General features: G+C 31.6%; 1 pseudogene; it reads left to right on the top strand.

Annotated features, from left to right (window-relative positions):
- The window catches only part of LOC100921235, a 32,639-nt pseudogene extending 15,199 nt beyond the window's left edge, over positions 1–17,440 (top strand).
- Positions 17,441–17,672: the final 232 nt, after the last annotated feature.

Here is a 17,672-nt window from a genome sequence, read left to right as displayed (position 1 = left end):
TGAACAAAATAACAAATTTTGAAAATAACTTTCTTTTCCTTTTCCTTTTCCTTTTCCTTTTCTTTTTCCTTTCCTTTTTCCTTTTCCTTTTCATTTCCCTTTCCCTTTCCTTTCTTTTTTAAATCTTGGTACCCTACTCTATAGTGAATGACTTTGACTTCCCTGAAGCTTATCACCTATAAGTTATCCTCCAGGTGATCAGTTTACTTATTCATAGCAAGCATGAAAATGTCTGTATAAAGAAGGGAAGGGTTGCCCTCTGCATAGGAAAAGGACAACTCCTCAAGCATAAAAACTGTAGCTACCAAAAATATCAAAATATCAATGCAGATTGCCTTATCATCAACAGTAGAGATAAATTAATTGGTCTTACTAACCTCAATAAATCTTGTTTATGTAGCAACACATAGACTAGAAATTTCCTTTTTTGGTGCAGTTTTCCACTGCTTGATAAAAATCTCCAACTTGGGTATCTTGGATATCATTAGCTTTTGCTTTTCTTCAGAGCAAAACTCAATATTTCTTCCTTAAAATCTGAATCCACATCTATCTGCATATGCTTCCCCAATCTTACCAATTCTAATAAAGGAATGGATGTTGATTAAGTGCTTTCTATGTACCAAGAACTACAAATATTTGATTCTCACTACACACCTACAAAGTAGGTAACTTTTACTATCTCCACTTTATAGTTGGGGAAACTGATGCAGATAAAACATGTACTTTACCTAAAGCCACAAAGATAATAAGTTTCTAAGGTAGAATTTGAACTGTGGAATGTTTGTCTGACTACAGCCCCGGAACTCTACTGAGCCACCTACTTAACCTTTGTATCTCTTTGATATAATCCCTGTGATTCTCCTAATTCAGAGACACAAGCTAACTTTTTTCTGTCTTTTAATATCTCTTAATTGGAATATTTCAATAGCCTTCAAACTGATCTCCTTTTCTTTAGTTTTCCCCTCTTCAGTTTATCTTTTGCTCTGTAATAGCATTTCTGTTCAAAAACCTTCAGGGACTCTTCATAGCCTCAATATCTGTTAAAACACAAACTTCTTAACCTGACAATTCCATTCCTCTCCTATCTGATCAGCCTGTTTTCCCCCATAAACTATAGCTTGCAGTCAAAATAAACTACTAAACCTTGGATCTCATCTTTCCTTTTTTAAAAAAAAATTTGCATTTCCACATGCTCTCTCCTTTAACTGATATGCATTTCCTTACATTTCTGCCTATCAGATGTCTTCCCTCTTCTTCAAAGGTCCTTAAATGATACTATTAAGCATGAAATATTATATCAATATCATATTTTTGTATGTCTTCTATGCCTACTAATCTATACACTCTTAAGAAACCCGTATTTGATTCAATTTCTTATACAAAACAGACACATAATATTGATTTAATTGATTTTTAATTTATATATCTCCCTATGCTATTCTCTTCTCACTGTTTCCTTCCCTTTAAAAGGAGTGGTATGTAAACAATGCATATTGTATTTATGCATTTATGTATGTATATGTGTAATATAAATATGTATATTTATATATGTATATTGCATTTATGAATTATAACTCCCTTTTTCTTATCCCTATTATTTTCCCTTTTTTCAGACTGATATCTTTTGGGTTTATTTCACTTGATTTTCTGCAAGTAAATTTTCACACAGAAAGTGATCCCTTATAACAATGAATTTATATAAAGAAGGCGGAGGGAAGCACCATAGCAAATCTGTCACATCAACCAAGTCTAATAGTATATACACTACTTTATAATAATAACATCCCTTCCCTTTTACAAAAAATCCTACATTCTCATCTCTCTTCTTTAGAGCTATGCTCAGTCTTAACAATTACACAACATTCAGTTTCAATTTGTTAGTAGTATTTTTTTTTCATTTACACTGTTTTAGTTATATTTACTGTGGGATTTTTCCTCATTCTGTTCACTTCATTTGACATAAATTTCTGTTAATATCTTCATCAATTCTTTATATTTATAATTTCTTTCAATGCAGTATATTCCAGTCTATTCATGAACCAAAATTTTCATAGTTATTTCCAAATCAATGGACATCTGAATAAATTACTAAAAGTGAGAAATGAACTAATTGAGGCAGAGGATTATAAGAGATTGAACTAGATAATATTTAAGGTCCCTTTCACCTCTTAAAAGAGTAATAATTTTCAGAATGTTCATTATTTTTCTAGGATGTCATTATCCTGGTTGAAATTGCTGTTTTGAGGTCTTTCATAATCAAAACCTAATGTATATCTCTAAGTCTTCACCAAAATATTTATTCTTTTTTTTTAACGGTTGTTTATATTATGATTTTCTTTTTATATATATATTTATTTATTTAATAGCCTTTTATTTACAGGTTATATGCATGGATAACTTTACAGCATTAACAACTGCCAAACCTCTTGTTCCAATTTTCACCTCTTAACCCCCCACCCCCTTCCCCAGATGGCAGGATGACCAGTAGATGTTAAATATATTAAAATATAAATTAGATACACAATAAGTAAGTATACATGACCAAAACGTTATTTTGCTGTACAAAAAGAATCAGACTCTGAAATATTGTACAATTAGCTTGTGAAGGAAATCAAAAAATGCAGGTGGGCATAAATATAGGGATTGGAAATTCAATGTAATGGTTTTTAGTCATCTCCCAGAGTTCTTTCTCTGGGCATAGCTGGTTCAGTCCATTACTGCTCCATTGGAAATGATTTGGTTGATCTCATTGCTGAGGATGGCCAGGTCCATCAGAACTGGTCATCATATAGTATTGTTGTTGAAGTATATAATGATCTCCTGGTCCTGCTCATTTCACTCAGCATCAGTTCGTGTAAGTCTCTCCAGGCCTTTCTGAAATCATCCTGTTGGTCATTTCTTACAGAACAGTAATATTCCATAATATTCATATACCACAATTTATTCAGCCATTCTCCAACTGATGGGCATCCATTCAGTTTCCAGTTTCTAGCCACTACAAAAAGGGCTGCCACAAACATTCGTGCACATACAGGTCCCTTTCCCTTCTTTATAATCTCTTTGGGATATAAGCCCAGTAGTAACACTGCTGGATCAAAGGGTATGCACAGTTTGATAACTTTTTGAGCATAGTTCCAAACTACTCTCCAGAATGGTTGGATTCGTTCACAACTCCACCAACAATGCTTCAATGTCCCAGTTTTCCCGCATCCCCTCCAACAATCATCATTATTTTTTCCTGTCATCTTAGCCAATCTGACAGGTGTGTAGTGGTATCTTAGAGTTGTCTTAATTTGCACAAAATATTTATTCTTACAAATCCTTTATTCAAAAAAAAAAATATATATATATATAGCTCACCTCCTTCAGATAGTTCATATCCTTTGCCATGTAATTGTTACTGCTCAAATCATTCTTCCTATGGCAGAAATTACATTAGCATTGTAGTTTTGTATTTATGAAACTGCTGATTAACTTCTATCAACATATCTATCTGTCTATCCACTAGATTGTGAGCTACATGAGGATAAGAACCAGTATTATGTAAATAGTACATCTTTTATAATATCTAATACAGTATTTTTATTTATATTGATATACAGTCAAAGCTAAGTAAATAATAAATGAATCATTAAACTGACCTGCAATCTTAGTATTCCTTCCTATAATGCAGATTTCTACCTAAACATAGTTATCCATTATGTACTTTGCCCCCATCGTCCTATATATTTAGCAAAGAGAATTCACCCCATGTGCTAGAAGTTTGAGTCTAGGTAATGTGACCTTTGAAATAAAGAAAATTATAAAATAGCCCTCAAACTTGTGAAACATTTTTTCATCTTACATAAAGACAGTGACAGACAGATGGGAAATGGAGCAAAGCATCCTAAAAAAATCATTATTTTAGATTATCAACATTAACATTAACAATAGAATAAAAATGAATGAATAAAATGTCCTTGAACTAACTTTTCCTATGATCAAATTATTCATTAAATATAAGTAGCTATATGTTAAGATTTAGTCAATGTTTCTTCTGTAGTTGTTGCACAGAACAATAATAGAACATTTTATATTATCTGGGAGTCACTTAACTTTTTCTTTAGTATTTAGATTTTATTTAGATGCTATGTCATTTGGTGCATTTATTTTAAATATTGATCTTGTTTCATTGTCTGTGGTGCTTTTAAACATAGTTCACTTGTTTTTTTCTTTTAACTTTTTTTTTTCGCGTTTTTCCCTTGTTTGATATTGTGATTCCTAATCTTGCTTTTTTAAATTCAGTTGAAACATATTATGATTTGCTTCGATTATACTTTTATATTAAATCTGTAATGTTTTAATTTTTTTATAAGCCATGCATTGTCAGATTCTGTAAATCCAACTAACATTCTCTTCCATTTTACATATAAGTTTATCCCATTGTCCTTCACAGGTTATTTTTTAAGTATTCCTGTATGTCTTATGCTCTTCTTAATCTGTGTCCTTCCCTTAAAAAAAAAGATTGGCTTGTAAAGAATATACACTGCATTTATGATCTATAACTGATACAATCTACTCCTTTCCCCCATTATTTTCTCTTCTTTCAGACATTCATCATAGATTCTTTTTGTTTTTCCAATCTTTTAAAATTCTTCACACACCACAAAAATATTATGATCAATACATTCATGAGTCTGTCCACACTTTCATTTTTTCTTCTTTCTTCTCCCAAATCCTATTTCCTTAATACACTGAATATATTTCTTCACCCTCTTTTAGTTTGTGTTTTATTTTCTTTTGACAGCTTTGAATGAAAATAAAATTCATAAGATGCTTTTCCCTACATTTCTTTCCTCTTTCTGTCTTCTACTTGTGCTCCTGAATTGTGAGAAATGGTAAGTTTTCTTCCCCTTCTTTTTTTCTCTCCTTATTCTTTCTTCCTTAAAATCATCAAAACAATAAAAATCATTCCTAGGATCCTTTTCTTATTTAATTCTTTCTATAGCCTTTGCTGACATGGGTTCTTGAGGATAACATTTTTTTTCTCTTTCTCTTAAAATATGAGAAATACATTCTTCTATAACTCCTTCCAAATGCTCAACACATTTGCCTTTTTAAAATATTTTGATTGATTCCTGTATTTATATTTGAATGTTTCTACTCAGGTCTGGTCTTTTAATCAAGGATGTTGAAGGACTTTATTTCAATTATGCAAAATGCATTTGCTAAGTGTATCTTATATAGTTTTATTGTAAATACTTTGAGTGCAAAAAAAGGAGGGGACCACCCCTTACTTCCTATTGCTTTATTATATTGCTCATATAGTATAAACAAATGGTTTGTAAGCACTTGGAAATAGAAGTTGTGGTCAGTATAAGCCAATATAAGTTCATCAAGAATGTATCTTGCCAGACTAACTTCATTATTTTTTTTTAGATAGGATTTCTAGACTAGTTGGTCTGATAGTTTTTATAAGATACTTGGATTTTAGTAAGTCAATTGAACACAGCTTACATTAAATTCCACTTCAGTACAGTGAGTATAGAGTAGAAGTGACACTAGTTGCACAAAATCTATACCAGTGAAGTGCAATATTTGGCAACTCCTACCATTGGGTAAATAGCTGCCTTCCATAGACCATTGGTCTGTAAAGTGATCTATTTTTCCCCCTCACAATTTAATTTAACAAATATTTACTAAATATCTGCATCCAAGAATTTGCAGAACGTTTTAGATTTGCATAAATGAATTTGCACAAGCAAATGAGATATCCCTAAAGTACTGCTGTACATCTGATAAGATCTTTTATGATATATTTTGAATGAGATGGAAAGATTTGGGCATAGAGGTTATAAATAAGTGCTTTCAGAATGGTGGGAAATGGGTTAATAGACTAAAGGTATAATAGATTTTCAAGAGATTCTTATTAAATAAATGAATGAATGAGTGAATGAATGAATGAACTTTATAGATTTATGGAAACTTAGGAACAAAGGGGAGTTTACAGATCTTCTCATTGAACTTCTTCATTTTAGAAATGATAGAACTGAAGAATAAAGAAGGGCAAATAATTGTCCATGTCTATATTATTGGACTAGGTTTCATCTTTCTTTGTGAATGCAGTGTGTGTGTGTGTGTGTGTGTGTGTGTGTGTATGTGTGTGTGTGTATGATAGTTTTTATAAGACTTTATTTGTTACCATAATGTTTGATCTAAAGATTTAAATACATGACAATTTAGATTCAGATACCTTTTAAATAATCAGCACTTAAAAGAAAATCAATTAAGATATCCCAATGCTATGATTTTTAAGTACATAATTTATTAAGAAGGAACACACATTAGTGTTTAATATGTGTTGAGCACTTTGTTAAACACTTTACAAATATTAACTCATTTGATCATTAATAACATGAAAGATTGTATGGCATAGTGAATGAGAGAGCTGGTCTCAGAGACAAGATATGTATTCATATGCTTTCTTTCACACATATACTAATGACAGGACTCAACATCGCATGCATCCCTTTAAGCCTGAAGGTGCCAATTTATATTAGCAAAGTTTTTTTCCTCATCAAAAGATTCTTAGACTAAAAAACAAATCATAGTTCTAAACACAAACAAATAAATACAAATATTGGTCATAAAGTGACTAAGTGGCAATGGCACAACTGTTAGTATTGTTTTCTTAAAAATGTCCATTATTGATTTGCTGTTTAAGACTTCCAGGAAACATTCTTAGGATGGTCTACAAGACTCAACTTTCTTTCACTTGTTCTGTCACTCTCAATAATTCAATATGCTTACTCTTGATCATTCTTTATAAAGGGAACTATTGGTTTGTACAGGTTCATATCACATAACATCTCATCACCTGCCTAATGTGGCCCTTTGCTAAATGATAAATCAAGTATGCTTAAAGTGAAGCAGATTGAATACTTCTCTGTTTCAAATGCAAGACTGAAATTGGATGACAACAAATAATGTGCATAGAAGAAATGGGCCAAAACTTACGAAAATAATACAATCATAAAAATACTCTCCAGTTCTTTGAAAAAACAGTGATGTGAAGCTAAGGTTGGCAGCATTTTTTTCCCCAACTCAAGCAATGGTTAGTATACACCTGAATATTAAAAAGGACAGCCCTAAGTAGGCCATATTCTCAATTTTTTCCCTCCATTTAGCACACCAGATGTTTTGGCTTTTCATTTGCTGAAGAACACATTAGGTTCCCATATGCCCTTTTACAATAACATAGCTTTTTTTTAAAAGAATTCATTCCTAAGTGGCAGTTGGCCACAAAAAAAGACAGACATGTGCTGGAATTTGGACTGCCTGTTGCTATGGTTACTCCTGTCATTAAAGAGTTGATGAATTTATGTTTGTGAAGCACTTCATCATCATTTTTACTTAGTTTCTCCTACTAGGCCAATTTTGGAGAGAAGTTGCTTTTATTAGCTTCCTTTTATAAGCAATAGGGTAGTTGTAGAAATTCAATGATTTCTCTTTGTTCACTCAGCACATTAGGAAGAATGCTACAATTAGAACATATGGTCAATATTTCTTATCTTCAGGTGCATTCATTTTAGAAAACTTAGGGGCATCCTCAGGCAACATAGAGCTAAGGTCTTTCTCTTTGTTCAGTTGTAGATAATCATTCAGTTTTGTCCAACTCTTCCTGACCCCATTTGGGGTTTTCTTGATAGATATTGGAGTTGTTTTCCATTTCTTTTTGAAGTTCATAATTGAGGAAATGGAGGCAAATAGTGTTAAGTGACTTGTGCACATTCACACAGCTAGTAAACTAAGACTGTATTTGAACATTATTATTCTTGAGTCCAGGCCTGGCATTCCATCCATTGCTTCACCTAGCTACTGAAACCTAAAGAAGATTCAGTCCAAGTGCTTCTGGTAAAAGAGCCATTTGTTGTCCTATACTAGGTAGAAAACTTCCAGGTCTATACCTCCCTGAGAAATGAAGGAATAGTTGTAATAGTGAATTTCTCTCATCACATAAATACTTGAATAATTACAATATCATAGGGATATGCTCATCTTGTTGTCTCCCATTAAAATCCAAAGCTCTTTGAAGCAGACACTTTATTTTTGTCCCATTCCCTGGAATAGAGTAACTATCTAACAAGTATTTGCTGGCCGACTTACTGACTAACCACTCAGACTATAGCTCTTGGGAATTCTTGTTATCTTTGGTATAAACTCTTCAGGAACTTCAATATGCTTTAATTATATTAAAACTGCCTCAATTTCATAGATTTAGATTTGGAAGAAACAGAAGAGTTAATCTAGTCTAAGAACTTCATTTAACAGGAAATTTTAGATAAAATTTAGGCTTAAAGAAGATTAACTTACCCAGTATCACACATACTATAAGTAGCAAAACTACATATACAATGCACATTCTCTGACCCCAAAACTAGTGTGCTCTCTGTTTACCAGTCTCCCTCCCTGATATGTATCCATAACCACTAGCAATGCAGGAATTTTCCAGAAGCTAGAAAGGAAGAAGCATGGTACCATGGACAAACTCTTAGTTGAACACTTGTGTTCCAATGTCACCCTAATATTATTACATATTTAATCCAAAACAAGGTACTGACTTCTTCTTGCCCTCAATTTCTCCATCTATAAATTGAAAGTGCAAGATAATATGATCCCTGAAATTTCTTTGTGCTTTAGAATTATGATCTTAAGATCTTTGAGATCTTAGCTCAATCCTCTTATTTCATAATTTATTAGTTGATAAATATTTATTCAATCTCTGTCTATGCATTATGTTAGATACTGGTGATACAATGAAAAAAATACAACTTTTCCTGACTTTAAGGAGGTTTCATTCAATTAGGGGAAACAATATGTACATATGTGAGGAAAACATGAAAAATGGGAAAAATTAAAAATGGAAATTAATAGAAAATTAAAAATAGAAAATGAAAAGTTAGGATTGAGAGAGAAGACATTAAAAGCTGGAAAGAAAAGAGAAGGAAATCAGAAGATTATTCATGAGAGGATAAAACTTTGGGTGAGTTTTAAAAGAATTAAGGGATTCCATGAGAAAAAGGAATAGGGAATTAATTCCAAGACTTGAGGACAGCTAATGTGAAGTGGTGACTGTATGAGAAGAACATTAAAACAAACCCGTTTGGCAGTACTTCTAGAGTGCAGAGAGGGACATTTATAATAAGGCTGGAAAGGTAGGCTGGGGCAAGGTTGTGAAGGGTTTGTAAAAGCCAAACAGAAGAATTTATGTTTTATCCTAAAGGCAATAAGGAGCTGCTTGAGTTAGGAAGTGGTTTTATGGCTGATATAGAAATAGAAAAACATAGCAGTTGTATTAAATGTTTTAACGTTAAGTAGAGTGGTGATACAATCAGGACTGTGTTTAAGGAAAATAACTCTGGTTGCTATGCAGAGGATGTATTATAGAGGGAATGGACTTTATTCAGACAAATCAGAAAGCTTTTGCAATAATCAAGTTAGGGGGGAAATAAGACCTGACCTAAGAAGAAACTTTGAGAATAGAGAGAAGGAGACTGGTGTGACTAATGCTGGAGAGACTGACACTATAGAATTTGGCAATTGAATGGATATGATAGAATAAGTGAGAAATAAAGGAGTTTATTGAAGTTTCAAACCTGTAATCTTGAAAGGACAGACATGCTTTCAATGGAAACAGAGAAATTCAAAATATGGTTTTTTTTTTCAGGAAAAGACAGTGAGTTCTGCTTGAGATAGGTAGAGTTTGAGATATTGGAGAGATCGAATTTGAAATATACAACAGGAAATTATTCTGAATTGCTTCTCAGGAGAGCAATCCATTCTGGCTAGAGAGATTTCTAATTATCATCTTTATAGAAATGATAAGTTAACATTTGGCAGTAGTTGATGAGGTCATCAAGTGAGAAAGCACAGAAAAGAAAAAAAAAAAAAAAAAAAAAAAAAAAAAAAGAAGAAAACCTGAAATAAAGTGTTGGTGTGTAGGTCATGAAAAATGATCCAGCAAAGGAGACCAAGAAGTACAGGAAACCATTTACAAAAGACCAGAAAAAAGAAATTCACAAAATCCAGAGAAATTCATAACCTGGAAGCCAGGACATTCAACTGTATCAAATGCTGTCATGATATCAAGAAAGATAAAAACTGATCCATCAAATTTAGCATTTAAGAGATAATTGGTAACTTGGGAGGGACAAGTTTCTGTTGAGTGAGGAGACTGAAAGTCAATTTAAAATCTTTTAAATTGTAATCTTTTAAAATCTTTTAAAAAGTAAATAAGTGGAGTGAAAATGAAGGTGACTTTCTGCTAGTTTTGTTAGAAGAAAAATGAGGAGGATGACTAGCAGGTATGGTAGGAATGAATGAAGGATTTTGCATAATAGGGAAATATTTGGATATGATTATAAACATAGAAGAGGAAAAAAACTAGAAGAGGAGATAATTAATATTAGAAAAAAGGGGAAGATTATAGAAAATTAATTATTTATATTAATCATATAATTATTAATATTTATATTAATTAATTATAGAAAATTAATATGCTTTTGCCAATATCATCAGTGACTAGAACTGTCCAAGAATAGAGTTGATACTAAAAGATTTTGACATGTGGAAGGGGAGAGAAAAAAGAGTTACAGTGAACAAAATAGTGAACAAAAAATGCCATGATAATTTTTGTGGTCATTGTCATCATCATCATCATCATCATCATCATCATCATCATCATCATTTATGGAGAAGATTTGAAGTTATGTCCTTGGTGTCATACTAGAATTTTAATATCCAAAGACTAAAAAAATGTCTGAACAAGTAATGTCCTAGGTTTTTGTAAGTGACTTGTTTTAATTAAATCTACAATTGAGTTACAATTAATTGATGCAGGAAAAACTAAACACATCAAAGGCTCAGGAATATGACCAATGTAGCATTAAAAAATTAAATAGATATATATTTTATCAATCACATATAGGACTCATTTCCTTATGATCATTCTGTGAGGAGAAAGATTTTTTTTTTCCATTGTAAGAATAAAGTTTACATTCCTACATGTGACGATAACACTTATAACTCCTAAGAACTTTATCATAATTAGGCAGTTAGAAGCAGTATACTTAGACAGAGATTGTGAGTTGATTTTGATGGGATAATATCTAAAAAATATCTAAAAAAATAGAGTTAAAAAGAAAATGTATTATGGAAAAGGGAAAGAGGAAAAGGAGAAGTTGAATGGGGATTATCTCAAATAAAAGAGTTTTTACAATGAAGTGTGGCAACTTTGGGGTGGGAAAGCACTTGAACCTTATTTTCATTTGAAACATTCATATCAAATGATTCATATCTAAAAAAAATCAAATCAAGTCTTCATTGTATATTTATAGAAAAGAAAATTTTATGACATTTTATTTTAAAAATATAATCCAAAATGAAAAAATAAAGATGTGAATAAAGAAGGAAGTAGCATTTATTGCTGACCATAAGTAATTATATTTTGTAGAAAAAAATCATTTTTTGGTAGGTATACAAGGCTAGTTTTGAAGTCTCTGCAGTTCTCCAAAGTGATTTGTTGGCAATTGAAAGTTGAATTCCAAAATTTCTGGCAAATTTGCTGTTACTATCTAGGCTTAAAGAGTAAAAACTATATAAGGATGTTCATTTAAAGGACATGGAAGAAATTAAACCCTAATGTTTCTCAGCTTCTTAGTATTTTTTATATATACATACATATATGCTTACCTATCTGTACGTATATCTGCATATATACATAGATATATACTTACATGTGCTTATATATAATTTTATTTCTACCATTACATGTAAAAACAATTTCCAAAAAATTTCTCTTTTAAAATTTTGAATTTCAAATTTTCTCCCTGATTATATTTTCTCCACCCCACTTCCCCCCCATCCTCCTCATTGAGAAGACAAACAACTTGATAAATAGCATAGATGTACAATGAGGGGAAATATACATTTCCATGTTAATCATTTTATGCAAGAAAATACAGAATAAAAAAGCAAGAAAATGAAGAAATATAGATATAGATATAGATTGATTTTTGATTGATTGTGTGTATATATATATATATATATATATATATCAACATTCAGAGTCCATAAAGTATTTTTACTGAAATGGGATAACATTTTCATCATAATGTCTTCAGAATTATTTTAGATCATTGTATTGCTGAGGATAGCTAAATTATTCATAGCTGATTATTATATTGTTATTAGTATTTAGCAAAGCTTCTTGAACCATGGATCATGATCCCATATAGTGTCATATAACTGAATGAGGAGTTAAGAAAATTTGGCAACAGTATAAGGTATAAATATTCTGCCAAGATTCAATTTTATATGTAAAAATAAGCACATCCATCCCATGCAAATTTGCTGTCCTCTTTAATAAATGAGAAAATTCTATCTATATCAAAAAATTATTTTAAAATGAATTTTCTTATCATTTATTATTAATAAATGTTTGATTTGTATACTAATTTTACATATCTATATACCCTAGGTCATGTAAAAATATCTTAGGTAAAACAGGGGTCACTAGTGGAAAAGATTTAAGAAGTCCTATTATATATAATGTTCTGGTTCTGCTCACTTCACTTTGCATCAGTTCATGTAAGTGGTCTTTTTTTTTTTTTTTTCTGAGAGCATCCCATTCATAGTTTCTTATAGCACAAAAATATTCTATCACATTAGTGTACCACAACAGGTTCAGCCACTTCTCAATAACTAAGTATCCCTCCCAATTTCCAATTCATTGCCACCAAAAATAATTAATGTAAGTATTTATATACCTATTGGTCCTTTTCCTTTTTTAAAACATCCCATTTGGATATAAACTGAATAATGGTATTGTTATGTGCAAGTCTATCCATGGTTTTAAAGCAGTTTGAGCATAGCTTCACATTGCTCTCAATAATGTTGAATCAGTTCACAATTTCATTGACAATGCATTATCATTTCAATTTTTCCCTCACTGCCTTCAATTGTTGTCCTTTTTCTTTTCTGCTATATTTGCCAGTATGAGAGGTTGGGCTGGGGAATAATTATCTCATAGTTGCCATAATTTGTATTTTATAATCAATAATTATTTTAAAAAAATGTTTCCCCATAATTACATATAGTTTTGATTTCTTCTTCTGAAAATTGCCTGATCATATCATTTGACCAATTTGCCAACAAGGGAATGGATCTTATTTTTAAAAAGTTGAATCAGTTCTCTGTGTATTTGAGAAATTAAGTCTTTATCAGAGATATTTGTCATAGTTTTTTTCCACACTTATTTTCACTATGTTTTGTCTCTCCATCTTACTACTTTTTTATCCAATTTTATCTTTCCTTTCACTCTCTCCACCCTTAAAAATATTTTGCTTCTGATTACCACTTCCAACAATTTATCCTCCATTCTAGCTGCATCTCATCTTGTATTATCCCCTTATTTTTCTATTTTCCAGGATAGTAAGATCAACTGATGGTATTATTCCCTAATTAAACCAATTCTACTATGGGTAAGGTCCAAATGTGGCCCCCTTTAACTACCCACATCTTTTCCTCCATTATAAATTTTTTGTGTGTCTCTGTTATGTAAAATAATTTACCTCATTGTATTTTCCCTTTTCCTCCAAATGAATTTTACATTCTTTCCCTTAAATTAAATTAATTTTTTTATATTTCATCCTTAATAAATGATCAATTTTTGTATATTTTCCATGAACCTCCGAGGAAAAAGTAAACTCCTTTCTGTCTCCATTCAATTTTCTCCAAAGATCTAATATACCTAACTTTTCTAACATTCTGTTTACCTCCTTAACTTCTTTCTTATTTATTTTGTCATTCAATTTATCTAGTTCTGAGAGAGCAAGGTTGAGCTCCCCCACTAGTATAGTTTTGTTATTTATTTCTTTTTGCATCTTTCTTAACTTTTCCTCGGGGAATTTGGATGCTATACCACTTGGTGCATATAGTTTAGTATTAATATTGCTTCCTTATTTATGGTACCCTTTAGTAAAATATAGTTTCCTTCCTTATCTCTTTTAATTAGATCTATCTTTGATTTTACTTGATCTGAAATCAGAATTGTTACCACTGTTTTGTTGTTGTTGTTGTTGTTGTTGTTGTTGTTTTTTTTGTTTTTTTTTTTTTTACTTCGCCTGAAGCATAATAGTTTCTGCTCCAGCCCTTTACCTTCACTCTGTATGTATCACTATGCTTTAAATGTATTTCTTGTAAATAACATATTGTAGGATTCTGGCTTTTAATCCCATCTACTATTTGCTTCTGTTTTATGGTAAAGCTCATCCCCTTCACATTCAAAGTTAAAATAAGTAATTCTGTACTTCCTTCTATCTTATTTAACCTAAATTATGTTTTTCTCTTTCATTTCCCCCTTTCCTCCTCCCTAGTATTTTACTTTTGATGACCACTTCCCTCAAACAGCCTTCCTTCTTTCAAGCCCCTCCCCCCTTTTACACCTTTCCCCTAATACTTCTGTTTTTCCTTCTATTAATCTTTCCCTTTCTTTTCTCCTTTTCCCTCCCACTTTCCTATAAGGTGAGACAAGTTTCTCTGTGAAACCAAGTATGTCTGATATTCTCTCTTAGAGCCAAATGTAATGAGTAAGATTAACACAATGCTCACCCACCTCTGTTCTTTTCCTCAATTATAATAGGTCTTCTTTGCCTCTTTGTGAGATGTATTTTCCTTATTTTACTCTTCTTTTTCCATTATGATTCCTTTTCCACCTCTAATTTCTTTTTCATATTATCATAATAAAATCAAATTATATCTGAATTCTCTAAGTATATTCATAACATAAATATAGTTCTCAAGAGTCCTTTCCTTTTTTATCTTTTTATGTTTCTCTTAAGTTCTGTGTTTAGAGAGCAATTTTTTTGTTCAGTTCTGGTCTTTTCATTAGAAATAGGTGAAATTCACCTATATCATTGAAGGTTTATCCTCTTCCCTGAAAGATAATGCTCATTTTAGATGGTTAGTTTTTTTCTTGGCTGTAATCCCAATTCCTTTGCTTTTTGGAATATCAGATTCCAGGCCCTTTGATCCTTTATGTTGGAAGCTGCCAGGTCCTGGGTAATCCTAATTGTGGCTCCTCAGTATTTAACTTGTTTCTTTCTGGTTGCTTGCAATATCTTTTCTTTGGTGCAATAGTTATGAAATTTAGCCATGATATTCCTGGGGGTTTTAATTTTAGAGTCTCTTTCAGGAGTTAATCAGTAAATTCTTTTAATGACTATTTTACCTTCTGATTCTAAGATATCATGGCAGTTTTCCTTTATGATTTCCTGTAAGATAATGTCTAGGTTCTTTTTTTAATCATGGCTTTTAGGAAGTCCAATAATCCTTAGATTGTCTCTCTTAGATTTATTTTTGAAGTCAGTTTTTTTTTTTTTTCTCTAGGAGGTATTTCATATTTTCTTCTATTTTTCTTTTTGTTTTGTTTTTGGTTGACTAATGTTTGAAGTTTTAATGAGTCATTCACTTCCATTTGTTCAATTCTAATTTTTAGTGTATTATTTTCTTTAATTACCTTTTTAAACTCCTTTTGTATTTGGTCAATTGAATTGTTTTGTTCATTGTATTTTTTCCATTTCCCAAATTTTGTTTTGCAATGAGTTGGTATCTTGTTCATAACTATTTTAAAGGGCATTATATGCTTTTTCCATTCCTTCTTGCAAAGATCTCATTTCCTTTCTCCATTTTTTTTTTCTAATTCTCTTTAAGCTCTTTTATGCAATCTTCCAAGAAAGTCTTGTGAAATGGGGACCAGTTTATATCTCTCTTTAGGACTTCATCTGGAGTTGTTTGTCTTTAGGAACCTCAGGATTTGAGGCCTGTTCTCTCTCTCCATAACATCTGTCTATGGTGAGAGTTATTTTATTTATTTATTTTTTGTTTATCTTTTTTTAAAGGTTGAGTTCTGTTCTTAATGGAAAGGAGCATCAGCTGATTTAGTTTGCAGTGGGGAAGTTCTGCTGATTGACTTCTGGTGTTGAGTAATTATGGCTAGGTCCTGTGTTCTTCCAGGACTCAGTGGTTTACAATTTGCCTTTCTGTAGGAAATCTCCCAAACCATCTGCTTACAACCAGGACAGAGTAGCCTAAGAGGCTAACAGAAGATTCTCAGATCTGTGGAAGCTGCAACTTTCAAATATATGCATTTTTTTTATAATTTCTTGAAATATGTTATTTAGACTTTTCCTTTTTTGTTTTAAAAATCATTGCTTTCAGATAGTTTAGTGAATCTTAAAGTATCTCTTTTCAATCTATTTTCTACGGTTAGTTGCTTAACCAATGCCAGAATTCATTATTTTCTACTTTTTTTCATCCTTTTGATTTTGTTTGCTTGTTGATGTCATATGGAGTGATTGACTTCTAATCACTCAATTCTAATTTTTAAAGAATTATTGTTGTGCATTTCCTTTTTTTGGGGGGGGGGCTAATTTTACTTTTCAAGGAATTCTTTTCTTCAGTGTTTTATTTTTTTAATTTTTTTGGTATATTTTTCCCATGTGGCCAATTTTGCTTTTATTCTTGACTTCAGTGGATTTTTCTGCTTCCTTTACCAGTAGGTTTTTTAAATATATTATTTTCTTCAGTATTGTTTTAGGGGCAGGGATTCTTTTACCAATGTGTTGACTCCTTTATTAATGATTTTCTTACATCACTCTTGTTTGTTTTCCCATTTCCCCCTCTATCTCTCTTATTTGATTTTTAAAATCATTTTTTTTTGTTCTTCCATGGCCTGAATACAAGCTTTGAATATACAGTTTTGAATTTGTTGTCTTCTAAATTTGTGTTTGATCTTCATATGACCATAGTAACTTTCTATATCCAGGTTCTTTTTGTTGTGATTTGTGTTTGTTTATTTTTCAACCTATTTCTTGACTTTTTATCTTTATGTTATATTGGTTTCTGACCTGGAAGTAGAGGGTTGCTGTCTCATATTTCAAGTTTTTTGTGTACCTGTATCATCAATTCACCACATCCAGGAGGCATTCCCTATTTCTTCTCCTGACTCACCTCTGTTTGATCTCATGAAGGAATAAATTGGCCAAGAAGTTTTCAAAGACACTGGCAAGATAGTAGTGAAGTCCCACATGGACATTCATGGATCAGCATTACCCTCATCAGCCACAATGTGAAATTACTCAAGAAAGTGTGTGCTGACCTAATTAGAGGAGCCAAAGAAGAGAACATGAAAGTGAATAGACCCGTTTAAATGTCAGCTAAGATGCTTCAAATCACTAGAGAAACTCCCTGTGGTGAAAGTTCAAAGATTTGCCATCAGTTTCAGATGATAATCCCCAAACACTTTATTGATTTGCATAGTCCTTCTGAAATTGTTAAACAGATGATGTCTATCAGCATGCAACCAGGTGTAGAAGTTGAAGTTACCATTGCAGATGCCTAATGATTCAACAATTTTAATAAATTGACTACAGCTATTAAAAAAAAAAAAGTTTTTGGAGAGGAAGTTAGGAGACCTCAGACAAATCCCTGTCCTTTTTTCTGCCATTTTGGTTTTACCTCCAGTGTCCAAATTTCAATTCAGGAATGCAATATCAAATTTATTAATCAAACTCTTGGAGGTTTACTAGATTTCACTAATGGCTGAGGTCTATGTGATGACTGACTACATACAT

This window comes from Sarcophilus harrisii, chromosome 1 (genome assembly GCF_902635505.1).
Source record: "Sarcophilus harrisii chromosome 1, mSarHar1.11, whole genome shotgun sequence".
Taxonomy (NCBI): Eukaryota; Metazoa; Chordata; class Mammalia; order Dasyuromorphia; family Dasyuridae; genus Sarcophilus; species Sarcophilus harrisii.
Note: the sequence above shows the minus strand (reverse complement) of the source record. Positions and strands in the feature narration are given on the sequence as shown.